Source organism: Alexandromys fortis, unplaced genomic scaffold (genome assembly GCF_014885135.2).
Source record: "Alexandromys fortis isolate MF-2015 unplaced genomic scaffold, M_Fortis_MF-2015_v1.1 scaffold_58, whole genome shotgun sequence".
NCBI classification, from domain to species: Eukaryota; Metazoa; Chordata; class Mammalia; order Rodentia; family Cricetidae; genus Alexandromys; species Alexandromys fortis.
Genome location: NW_026067940.1, coordinates 5,003,494 through 5,016,809, shown reverse-complemented (window position 1 = coordinate 5,016,809; position 13,316 = coordinate 5,003,494). Strand labels below are relative to the sequence as shown.

The following is a 13,316-nucleotide window of genomic DNA, read 5'->3' as shown; positions in this document are numbered from 1 at the left end:
CTCTCTCTCTCTCTCTCTCTCTCTCTCTCTCTCTCTCTCTCTCTCAATTTTTCAAGACAGAGTTTCTCTGTGTATCTTTGGAACATGTCCTAAAACTCATTCTGTAGACCAGGTTGGCCTCAAACTCACAGAGATCCGCCTGCCTCTGCCTCCTGAATGCTGGGATTAAAGGCGTTCGCCACCACCGCCCAGGGCTTCTCTTTGTTTCTTAGTGTCTCCCATCCATTGTGAAGTCCCTGTACACAGGCTCCTGTGCTCTTTGACATGCACATGCTCCAGCTTCCTGGCACAACACAGTTCACTGTCCTTGGCCAGACTCAGACCCTATAACAGCCAAGTGACTCTGGCTTCTAATAGCGGATGTGGTACTTAGAAATAAAAATCTAGGGGCTGCCGAGATGGCTCAGCAGGTAAGGGCGCTTGCTGTGCAAGACTGGAAAGCTGAATCCTATCTCTGAGCTGCACAAAGTTGCTTTCTCACCACCCCCTTACGCATGTACCCTCTCCACATGCATCTTGTGCACACTCATGCATGCAATCAAGATGAGCAAATAAAAATCCGGCACTGGATGTAGCTTTGCTTCTGGATGCTTTTGGTGGGCGGACCAACAAAACAAAGATGCAAAGGATCCCGTGCTACCCCCGTGTCCATCCATGCTCTTCTCTGTTTCTCTCCATACACAGACCCTGACTCTCAGACATCTGAGTTCCAAGCACAGATACGCATCCCATCTGCCCTATAACAAATGGAACGGTTTTCTACTCAGGACACCAATATCATGAATCATAGCATACCTCTGAAGGACAGTCCCAAGTTTCTCTCAGTGCTTAGACTATATCTTCTACCAAGACTATAGAGTCAGAGCGTTGACACGGAAACATATTTGAATTAGCCAGATGTAGTGGCACGTACCTACAACTGGAACACTCCTGAGGATGAGGCAGAAGGATTACTGCAAGTTTAAGACCAGTCTAAACTTGTCTCAAAATAAAAAAGAGGCCTTAGACTTTTTACTTAATTCCTTGTAATGAAATTGTTACTCGATTAGTCAGTGTTTCTGTTTTCGTTAGATTTACTTTTGTTTTGGACCTAATTTAATTGTTGAAATATGTAAGTATTTTAATCAAAACAGTCTGAAAAGGGAAAACCGAACAGTCTCACTTCTTGTCCCCTCGTCTGCTTTCTATAGGAAACCATTTTCTTATTTTGAATGTATTATTGGCATGTGTATGCACATATGTGCGTATGGACACTTGTGCTCATGTGTGTGTGAGCACAGACACACATGAACATGCGCGTGCACACACATCTTTCTCTTTTTGGAGACAAGGTTTTTCTGTGCACTACAGGCTGGACTCTAACTCACAGCACTTCTCCTGCCTCAGCCTCACAAGTTCTGGGACTCCAGATGTGCACCATCACACCCAGCTTTAGTTATGCTCTTAAGAATGGGCAGTAGGGCTCCAGGGCAATTCCCAGGAATCCACAAGGATGACCTCAGCTAAGACCCTAAGCGATGGTGAAGAGGGTGCCTGAACTGGCCTTCCCCTGTAATCAGATTGATGGCCACCTTAATTGTCACCATAAACTTTGATTTAGCTGCTGACGGAAGCAGATGCAGAGATCCACAGCTAACACTGGGTCAAGCTTCCGGAGACCAGACAAAGAGACAGAGGAGCGATAATATGAGCATAAAGGTCAAGACCATGATGGGGACACCCACAGAAACAGATGATCTGAGCTAGTGGGAACTCACTCTGGACTGACAGTGGGGGAACCTGCATAGGACCGAACTAGGCCCTCTGAATGTGGGTGGCAGATATGTGGTTGGGGCAGTCTTTGAGGCCACTGGCAGTGGGACCAGGATTTATCCTTAGGGCTTGAATGTGATAGGTATGTAAAATGAGAAAAGATCATTCAAAAATTAATTCATTTAATAATAAAAAAGAATACAGTTAAAAAAAAAAAAAGAACGGGCAACAGGACAGTTTGCAATGGTTTCTATTACAAATACACCCGACTCGCCTTACGCACACACGTGTCTTCATTTGTGGGTCTGCATCCTTGAGATGATGACTTGGGCTGCTGTGTAATCGCATATGTGGTCTGTCAGACACAGCAAGCATCCTCCCTCTAGAGGCTGTATTACTTTGCCCTCCTGACACTGATTCTACAAATGAGCCAGACCTCATTGTAGCGCCCTGAGCTGAATTTCTTCAAGCCCAGGCAGAGTCCTGGACATGTTTTGCAGTAAGCATACCATCTCAATGCTAGTGCCCACCCTAAGTGATGACTGGCAGGAAGGCAGGAAGAAGGTGGCCTTGCTGACACCATGACAGAGAGGCAGGTACCCAAATCATTGGTGCCTAGGTCCTCATCCACTTTTCTCCCACTCTATACTGACCAGTACGTACGTCTCGGACCAGAAGTCCTCAGATCTGACTCTAACTAGTTCCTTCCTGGTTTCTCTCTTCCACAAGTTTACTATGTGGGCTGAAGTCACTTATGGAGGAGGAAGAAGAGAGTCCTTGTCATGTTCTGTTGAACACACGCAAAGACAATAAGTCAGTGGATAAGAGTGGTTTATCCTAGGGGAAGAGGAGACAGAGGGATGCTGGGAGAGGAAGCAGAGTATAAAACACTCCACAGCGCTTGGCCCAGGGTACACTCACATCTATGACCTACAGAAAAGGGGAAATGATACAACCATTATGGAAAACACTATGCAGGTTCACCAAAACAGTAACAGATAGAGCCGGGGTGTCCAGTGGCTGAGCACTTGCCTGGCTTACGAGAGGTTCCAGGTTAGATTCCCAGCACCACACAGACAAACAGAACTGAAAACAGAACCGCCATATGACCCAGCAATGCCACGGCTGGGTAAACAGGGAGTGGAAATAAGTTCAAAGGGACATCTGCCTGCTGTCTATGGCAGCACCACTATTCAAAATAGCAAGGAAATCAAAACAACCAAAGTCTCCGTCAGCTGACGGGCTGGGAAAGAACATGTGACATCAGTCATGCGAAGAAGGGTAACCTGTCATTTGCAACAACATAGAAGGAGATGGAGGACACTGTGCTAAGCGAGACTAGCCAGGCTCGGCAAGACAAAGAGCAGATGACCTCATGTGGAATCTGAACGAGCGGATTTGACAGAGCTGAGAGAGGAGTGGTGGTTGTCAGGTTGGGGAGGAGGGATGGAGACAGGATGATGGACACCACCTAGCTGGAGCTGGAGAGGAGGAATAAGTTCTGTTGCTCTCTGATATGACTGGAATGACAGTGTGCTGTTCCTCTCCAAACAATCTACAAGAAAGCACCGCTGAATTTTTTTTAACCACAAGGAAATGACAAGTGTCTGAGATTTCAATTGAACATTATATAGTATGTACATATATCAAAACATGGCATCTATAAATACACACTCTGTGTCAATTTAAAACAATGAGTATATTATCTATTTTCCAGAGAGAGAAAAACAGAGGAGAAGCGCTTTCAGCCCAGTTATATTGTATCTGGAGGGTGCCCACCCTACCCTATCTTCCCCACCCCTTCCTCCCTCCTGGCAATAGAGATGGAAGGAATCAAAGCCCCCGTAGAAGCAGGCAGTGGTCTGGGTGGGCAGCCTATCTCAGGAGTCCCGTGTAGGGAAGGAACACAGATGGTCTGACAGATAACCCTCCAAGAAAGGGCAAGCTCAGGGCGGGGCGTTTACCTCAAACATCAAACAGGCTTCTTAGGCTCCAAGGCATCCCAAGTAAACATATTTCTCATCTCCTTCAGAAGTTTGGTGGACCTTAATGTGGGGGTTGGCCCAGAGGCCCAAAGCACTGGATAAAGAGCAAAGGGCCATGGATACTGAGAGAAGTCAGCTCAATAGTCTCAGGTTAGGTTGTGGCTGCGGCAATTCTGGCAGAGAAGTCCCTCTTCCCCTTCTTCTCTAGATCTTACAGAAAGTGAGAGCGGGTGCTAGGCTCCCTGATATTCCTGCCTGGTGACCTTCATCCCCCACATATCTTACTTCCAGCACCATGCCTCGGGCAGACTCTGACTGTTTTAGTTTGTCCCCCCCCTCACACAGTACCCTCATTTTGATTCTCTTCTGACATCCAAGACCATAGCAATGTGACAAATCTGGCTCAGCCACTCCCTCCCACCCTTTTGCGGTGAGCAGGGTTCCCAGATCAAGGAGAAGCTATAGAACAGAGGGCCAACTAGGGGCCCCTTCCTGCACCTCCCCAAGCAACTGATTCCCAGGTGCTACTACTCCACCCTCTGGGACAAGATGTATCTGTGTGGGTAAGGAAGGACTCCTGCCTTGAAGCCTCTGACGACCTGAGTTTGGTCCCCATGGACCCACTTGGTGGAAAGAGAGAACACATTGTCCTCTGTCCTCCAGATGTGGTTCCCCAATAAATGTTGTTAAAAACTAAATTGCCCCTCTCTTCTTTGAAGTGTTGACCGACAGAACGCCTCTATTTGCCCCAGCACGATGCCAGAAGCTGGGACTCTGAGGGATGAGGCAAGCTAAGCCCCTTCAGCTTGACCTTGGATCCAAGGATCCAGGGACACAGAGATGGAAAATGGAAGGGTAAAGGACCCAGGCACTGGCAGGGGCTGGAACGCTAGAAGCCTCTTCTCCCTCAAAGCCATTTCTCCTTGGAGTACTCAGACTAAGGCAGAGCCAGCTGGGAGGGTGGAGCCGGGCTGCCGAGAGGCTGACAATAGGGCAGGTCACGGAGGCTGCTAGATGGGAAGGGGAGGGGGGGTGTCCAGATTCTGCTGCAGGATTCCCAGCCCAGCCAGTCTAACAGCTGGGAGAGGTAGGGGCACAGCTGGCTGGAAAGCAGTCTCCCCAGCTGCCCAAGATCGGGGACTCAAGGCCATTAGAGCCGGCCCCCTGGTGCATGCTAAGCACCTCAGGCAGCACCCGGTCCTGATCTACCAGTGTCTGCCCCCAGGAGTCCCTCCTCCTCTTCCTACAGAAGGGTATCAATGCTTTTCGGGAACAGACCACAGGTAGGGTAGAGTGGCCGAGGGGTATAGTCTGATCTGTCACCAAACACCTCCAAAAGGAAGCTTACTCTGGTGGCTTTCCTGGCTACCTTTTAAACTCTCCTTCTATTTCTTTCCCAGGGTCTCAGCAAGGCTTTTCTCGGAGTGTCCAAGATAACTTAGCTAGCCTGCCCACATCATAGGGTCCTCTCTTGAAATTCTCCTCTCCCCTAGACCCCTTCCCATGCTGGCCCCAGCCTGGAATTACCCTGACCTCCTCCCTTCCAGATAAGGAGGACCCAGAGCAAGGGTCTCTTAAGTGGGAAGAGCCAGGTACAGGGGGAGCTCATGTGATGGGTAGGGGTGTCAAAGCATGGAAGGGGTGGATCTGAAGACTCCTCGCCAGACACCCCAACTCTGGAGGAGAAGAAAACCTGCAGAATGGGAATTTGCCCCCCCCCCAGCATCACAGCAGCCCCTGATTTCTTCACCTGACACCTCACCTTCCCACGGGGCCAGCACGTGCCAGCATCAGGTGTGGAGGGGATTGTGAGTCCTGAAGCAGTACCCGGGAAGGAGATGCCTCTGGCCAGGGCATGCTCTCTCTGCTCCTAGGATTTGCTGGGCCTCTCCTCCCATCTCCCCTACCCAGCTGGAAGCAACCAAGCAGGCACTTTCTTCTAGAGGTGGACCAGAGTCTGAGGCTGGGCTCATCTCAGGGAAAGATGCCAGCCGGACCCCACTACCAAAACAGGGAGAGAGGAAAAAAAATGGGGGGGGGAAATCCCAGCCTAAGCGTCTGTCACTTAAGTGATCTGTTCAGAGACCCTCTGGAGATGCCAGAGGCTCAGGCCAAACAGCCCCATAGTCGGGTTTGAAACTGAAAACTTTTCAATGTGTTCCCTCTTTCCTTTCCTATAGAAGCAGAGATGTGCGGGGCGGTGCCCTCAGAGACACTCATACAGTTGGTTCTGGACGCTCACACTCACTCAAACAACAGCAGCGAGAGGGAACTCCCAGCTTTTTCCACAGCTAATTATAGACGTCAAAGTCTGAGGATGTTTTGTAAGCCGCAGAGAGAAACTGCTGAGGTTTCTATGCAAAGCCAAAGAAATTTAATTTGTGCACTCCTGGTTCTCACCCTCCAACTTCTCCTAGTCTGCCTCCACCTTGTGCCCCAGTGTGCCCCCTCCTTGGCTCTAAGGCCTTCCTTCCCGCTGAAGATTTATTTGGTTCTATTTTTCCCATCTCTCTTTGGGGCTTTCGAGAAAGGGAACAGACGCGGAAAATATTTTTTTCCGCAACAGTTTTCCATTCTGCGGCTGGTTCCCAAGCCAAGGGGGGGGGGGAGAGCCGGAGCAGATGGGGGTCGGCAGGAATAAATACTTGTTCCAAGACCTTAATTTAGGTGAGAAAAAGGCAGTCCCTCCATTTCCCCACCCGTCCCGGGATCCAGAGGAAAACGCAAAGGAATCACTTGTTTGATTATATGATTCTTCAGAACCCAGCGAGGACATACCGCGTTGAAGAAATCGTTCCCATTTTCTCCCCCCCCCCACCTCTCTCTCTTATTCCACCACCCCACCCTCCCACAATTTGCCAGCACGAGGAAATTCGGGTACTTTGAGAAGCCATTGAGAGGAAAGAAAGAAACAAAGTTTGCAAATCCCAGAGTCAATTCATTCTCTGCAAACCTACCTCTCTTTCTAGCAAAGATTCAGGTGTCTCCAAGCGGGACTCTCCCTCCGCGTTTCCATGAACCGAGTAGGGTGGGGTGACCACCCACCGCTCTCCCCAGTGTGGCAAACCACCTAGTGATGCTGGCTTTGCGCTCTGGCCTTTGCGCTACAGCTGGGGGAGTGGGCTGGGTCTTCTTCCCCAGCCCTTCCACGCGAAGGACCTTCCTGGAAGAAAATGGGTGCAGGGAGCTGGGCGGGTGTCTGACTCGCCGTCTTCGGAGGGATGGTCCCCCAGGAAGTTCGTGCCCCCACCCCACCCCCAGCCTAGGACGGTCTCAACAGCAGAGCTGTCTTAAGAAAATGCTTGTCATGGCAACCGCTCCAGCCAACTCCGGCCAGACTGGGGCTCCCCAGCTCTCCCCCAGCCGAGCCGGAGGAGAAAGGGGCGGAGTGCGAGCCGGCGGGGGTGGGGCTTGGCGGGAGGCCAAAGCATTGCTCAGCTCTTAAGGTGGCCCGAGTGCAAGGCGCGGCGGGATGATGCTTCTTGTTCAGTTTTAAGGCGGAATGGGGAAGGCTATGGGGAATCCTCTGTCCTCTTGGCTTTCCCCCAGCGTTGACTCTTACTTGTTGAAAAGAGAGCAGAGCAGGGGTGGGTCTGGGTGGAGGTGGGAGTGGATGTGGGCAGCGGTCTTCAACCGTTGCCGTGTGGAGGGAAAATAAAGGCAGCGTTTGCAAGCCTTTCTGCTTCCTGTAGCTCCTCCAGGCCTCTCAATCTCACACTGATTTAGACTCAAGACCAAGAAACCTCAGGAGGTTGTGGGCACCTGATCTACTGACGCCATCTGAACTGGGAGTTCACTGGCAAAGGCGAAGCAGTTGTTCAGGGTGCCTCCTCACCCTTTAGACACAGGTCACATCTTGCTCTCTCTTGCTTGTGTACCCAACCGAAGCCATGTCCACAGGGCACAGACTGGCCGCTTGCCTGTGTGTAGGCTATACACCCAAACCTTTGCATCTACAGTATCGTTTCTAGCCCCCATGGCAGTCTCAAAAGGTACTCATTCCTGTCCTCGTTTCACGGTTGAGGAAACTAAAGATTGAGTGATTTGCTCAAGGTTATACATCTGGTTAACCAGAGTCAGGACTCAAGGGCAAGTCAGACCGTCCCAGAGGCTGTGCGCTTTTCTGCCTGTCGGTATACTGTCACACATTGCCGTTCTCGATTGTACGCATATACACTCAGACACAGCCTATAAACTGTTAATCACTCCCCCGTGCCACACACCCACCAGCATTGTGCAACAGTGCTACCCGTAGCTTCTGCATGGAACCTTATGGCTTTCAAGTACAAACACGCACCCTCAGCTGGCTCATACAACATATCTTCATTGACTGATACGTTCCCACACCTACCTCAGCCGGCAGCATACACGCTCATGTTTATCTGCTTAGGAAAGGCAGGCGAACCTCACCTCACAAGTTAAGGTCTACTGCATGCTGTGAAGAAGGGGACTGTCACCATTTCCCAGCCTATTAATAGAGCTTCAAAAATGCTCCCATACCCAGCCAGGCACGGTGGAGTACACCTGTAATCCTAGCAACCAGAAGGCTGAGGCAGTAGGATTGTTAGGCATTTGAAGCTAGCCTGGACTACACAGTGAGAGACACAATAAACAAGAGCCCATCTCCGAAGAACAAACACATAAACCCCAGAACTAACTCCGTACCTCAGGTCATATCTGTGCTTCTTGGCCCCTCTCTGCCCCAGGATGCAGAGGCTTGTGAGCTGCAAAGCAGACCCACTGAGTCTATCACTGGGTCCTGAATTTTTCACTAGTCCCATCGATTCCTTTCTGTTTGCTTTGTGTTTTGGGACATGTATTCCAGGCTGACCTCAAGCAACATAGCAGAGGCTGGTCTTGCTCTTCCTATCTCTACGGTCTAATTGCCGGGATCATATGCATACATGTCCACTCCTAACATGTTCTGCAATTTCTCAATAACTCATCTGCATCCTATTTCTGAGCTACGGAGAAGGTAACCAAGCGAAAGTAAAGGGATTATTTAGCTCAGAACCCAGGCGTTTCCTCTTTATAGAAGAGATTATCTACCTCCGGTCTAATGCGGAAACAAATCAGCTCCTGCCCATGCTGCTGCCTTTCTTCCCAAGGCCCACCCAGTTGTGAGGTAAGGGGAGAATTTAGAATCATCCTCTGATGAAAGAAACCAAGGATGATGTTCTAGGCAGTTCTTGCCGGGATTTCTGCTTACACTCTTGGAGCACTTAGAAGACACGAAAGGTGGCATCGTTCTCATACGTCCCCACATCTCCAACTCCTCTGATCTCTCTCCTATCCCTAGGCATTTCACCAAAAGACAGAGGGTACCTTACTAGATGTGGTAAGTCCTACCCAAATCTCAGGAGCCCACATTTGTTGTTGGGGAAGACATGGGAAAGGAAAGGAGAGGTGTCAGCTAGACAGAGCCTCAGCGTTAATAGCTTGTCAGGCACTCCGCTGGGTGGCAACAGTTTGACGTTGCCGTGGCCAAGTGAGTGCCAGTTGTGTCTTTATCATGAGGAGGCCAGTCTCTGAAATGGCTCTTTAAATGTGTGAAAGTATGTTTTCAGCTTTCAGCAGTAACAGTCGTGGAGGAGGCATTGCCTAACCCTTTGGTAAACTCGTCTTGGGGGAATAACCATTTAGACCTAGGTGTGGTCCAGAAAAGGAGAAGTGTACTTTGGCTGTCTGGCCTGGGGACACTACGGATGATGCCTGGACATAAGCTGGCCAGTGCATGAAAAGCAAGATCCTCTCCTGGAGCTCTCTGTGCTATAGGGAGACAGGCTACGGGCACGGTGGAAGGGTTGTTGCTAGGCAAAGAGGCTTTGCTGTCCCCACCCCAGGCTGGCCGGCCAGGGATGCTGGTGTCTTTAGGGGCTATAGGTCCTTCTCTTGAAACGGGGCTTTCTCTTGGCTGGGCTTGTGGGCTGAGAGAAAAGGACCCCCCCACACCCTTTTCCCCCTTCCCCTTCTTTTCCAGTGGATTCTAGAGGAAGCCACAGCCTGGCTTTTGTAGCTGACCCAGCCACTGCAGCCTGTGTTTTCTAGAAACCTAGAAGCTTCGGTGTCTTGTTTCTTCCAGCTGCAGGTTTGAGGTCTAGAGTGGGTAAAAATAAATCTAACCATAAAAATAACCACGAGATGTGGGAAAGTAGAGTTGCCTCTCTGGGGCAAGGGGTGGAGCGCTGCCCTGGGTGTTCACAGTCAGGCCGCTCTCATCCTCGGCTGAAGGGAATGTGGTCTCACCCCGGGTGCTTCACAGGCTGTTCCTCTGCCTCCTGAGAGCTCAGTCTTGGGTTCCCCCCGAACCCCCCATCATTCCTCTGCAGCTCTTGAATGCAGGCTGTATCACTCCTATTTCTATATCTATGGTAACCAGCCTCCCTACATCCAGATCCGGGGTTCTTCTTCTTAAAAAGAAAATCTATCTTCAATTCCGTGTTTATTTCTTTGTGTCACTGTCTGTATGTGTGAGGGAGAATTACATGTGCACAGGTATGCAGGGGTGCATACCTATGTGTACACGCAGAGGCCTAAGGAGGTTGTCTGGTATCTCCACTCATTTTCTGCCAGGTGATCCCTTAAACCTAGCACTCACATCTTTTGGCTAGGCTGGCACCTGGCAAGTCTCCATCACCCCAGCACTGGGGTTGCCGGGCAATGCAAGACCACGTCTGAATTGTTACATGGATGCTGGGATGGGAGCTCAGGACCTCATGGTTGCACAGTAAGCGCTCTGAACCACTGAGTCATCTCCCAGCCATCAAGTCTGCTTCAAGGTGCTCTTTTTTCTCAATGTCAAGGTGAGAACTGTCATTTCATTAGTGTCCCCGCCCCTCACCATCCATGCTTAGCCAATTACATTCCTTCCTGAGGTTTTTAAAAATGTTTTTAAAATTACATTTATTTGTGTGTATGTGTGTGGGCCCATGTGTGCCACCGTGTGTGTGTGTGGAGGTCAGAGGACAACTCATTAGAATCTGTTTTCTCACTCCATCACTTAGGACTCAAGAATGAATTCAGGTGTCAGGCTTGGCAACAAGAGCCCTTAGCCCCTGAGCCGTTTTGCTGGCTCTATTCCCTGAGATATTTGAATGTAAGGTCAAAAGAATGAGAACAAGGCTTGATTCATCAGTGAACATAGCGAGTCTCTGGAAGCGTCAGGAGCCTTGCTCCCTGACATGTGGAAGAAGTCCACCAATAGGAAGAGAAAAGGTTACGTGCAAAGAGCGGGAGAGAAGAAAGCTGGAGTGAGTGCCCACCTCAGAGGCAGAACTGGGTGGTAGCGGTGCAGGCCTTTGATCCCAGCACCTGGGGGCGGGGGAGGCAGAGGCAGGTGGATCTCTGGGTCCAAAACCCAAAACTACTCCCCCCTCTCACACATAAAAAACATTCAGAGGCAGGAGGATCTGGAGTTCAAGGTTAGTCTAGACTTCATGAGAAATTCAAAGTCAGCCAGAACCATGGAAACCTCATCTCGAAAATAAACAAAGCAAAACCCAACAGCACACAGAGAAAGAGTTCGGAGCCTACTGAGTCGGTGGTTCCTCCAGCCCTGTCAGACCCTTCCGTTCCTCCAGCTAAGTTCCACGACTTGCTGTCCAAGGGGAGCTAAGTGAAACCGTCGTGCTTAGTCATTTGTGCAAATACAGAAACACAATCTGGAAACCCCGTGAGGTGGCGCCTCCATTTCCACACACAGGTTCATCGCCTTTATTCCTTCGGTATCGTTACTACCTGCAGCCCAGTGCAGCACACACAAGGAGTGCTTTCTGCTTCAGCATCTGCTGAGACAACACGGCCAGGGAGGATGCGTTCGTGGCCTGCACAGTTGCAGTAGAGAACGCTATGGTTGCTCTTTAAGATAGATTGACCGAGTGTGTGCTGTGTGTTGGGTTCTCCATGAAAACACTTGCGTGGAAATTCCAGGGAATAGTTTGTCTTTGATGGGAATACTAAATTGTAACATGGACAGGGACCAGGCTGCTTGTTGGGGTTTTTGTCCTGCCCGGTTCCCACAACTGTTTGGCCCCAATAAAAATCACACATAGGTCTCCATAAAATTATAAGCTGATTGGCCCATTAGCTCTAGCCTCTCACTGGCTAACTCTCACATCTTGATTAACCCATTTTTCTGATCTATTTTAGCTATGTGGCTCAGTACCTTTTTTTCAGTGGGGCAGATCACATTCTGCTGCTTCGGTGTTCTGGGCAGGAGTGGGAGGAATCAACTTCCTCCTTCCCAGAATTCTCCTGTTCTCATTACATCATTTCTACTTCTTGACTGGTTTTCTCACCTATATTTCCTGCCTGGCCAATCAGCGTTTATTTATAACATGATTGACAGAATATAGACAATTCTCCCGCACCACTAGATGAAGACTAATATTTGGAAGCATAAAGAAAACCTTGACTGTTTGGGGTGGGACTAGATGAAGCAGGGCAGTCAAGGTGGCAAGGAACACAGGTTCTGAAGTAAGAGAGTAATGATTGAAAAGATGGTTTGTGTCTAGTGTACAATAGGCCCCAAGAAGCATCCGTGTGTCTCTGACCTACAGACTGGGAGAGCTGTCTGCAGGACGAATGTCTCCCCCCATTCACCTAAAAGTGGACCTGCAAGGCACAGTGTGAACTGCTGGGCATTTCCATAGAGCAATGTTACAGCTGTTAAAAAAACCCGCTTTATAAATTCACTGAAGAGGGGTTTATGTGTAGCGCCTTTGCTGAAGATGCATAAACAGCTTAGCAAAAGAAATAAAAGAAAAGTAAATTTGTCAATAGGAAAAAAAAAAAACCGCTTTAGATTAAGTTCCAGCATTGGGCCACCACAGACCAGGGTGACGATCAAAAACTCAGTCATTGACAATCAAGGGAGAGGCTGGGTGTGGTATACGTGCCACATACCAGGCATCGGGGGTGGAGGCAGGAGAATCAGGAGTTCAAGATCATCCTTTGTTATACACTGAATTTAAGGCTAGCCTGGCTACATAAGACCGTCCCTCAAAAATACAGAAGCCATGCCAATGCTATGATAATGGAGTTATTTTTAAGTGCTTTAATCTTGTCCTAGCTGGAATTGCTATTGCTATGACGAAACACCATGACCAAGAGCATGTTGGAAAGAAAAGGGTTTATTTGACTTATGCTCCCATCACCGAGGGAAGTCAGGACAGGAACTCAAACAGGACAGGAACCTGGAGGTAGGAGCTGATGCAGAGGCCATGGAGGAGTGCTGCTTACTGGTTTTGTCAATTTTTCTCCCTCTGCTTTCTTAGAGAACCCAGGACTAACAGTCGAGGGGTAGCCACACCCACAATGGGTGATTAATCACTAGTTAAGAAAATACCCTGCAGCCGGATCTTATGGAGGGATTTTCTCGATTTAGGCTCCCTCCTTTCAGATGACTCTAGCTTGTACCACGTTGACGTAAGACCAGCCATCACAAATCCTTACGCAAACAGCGTAACTAATGATTTATTTTTCTGTTGTTTTGTCTCTGTTCTCTGACTGGCAGGCAAGGTAACTCTGGGAAATCCCTTACAGTTTGTTCTGACTTTTATCAGCCTTTCTCGTCTGTAA

The 13,316-nt window shown here is 49.4% G+C and overlaps 1 protein-coding gene across 1 annotated transcript in view; it reads right to left on the bottom strand.

Annotated features, from left to right (window-relative positions):
• The window catches only part of Atp2b4 (ATPase plasma membrane Ca2+ transporting 4), a 103,553-nt gene extending 96,475 nt beyond the window's left edge, over nt 1–7,078 (bottom strand). The window contains exon 1 of the mRNA XM_050147711.1: nt 6,695–7,078. The gene's annotated coding sequence lies outside the window, so the exon portion shown is untranslated. The remainder of the gene's footprint in view (nt 1–6,694) is intronic.
• Nucleotides 7,079–13,316: the final 6,238 nt, after the last annotated feature.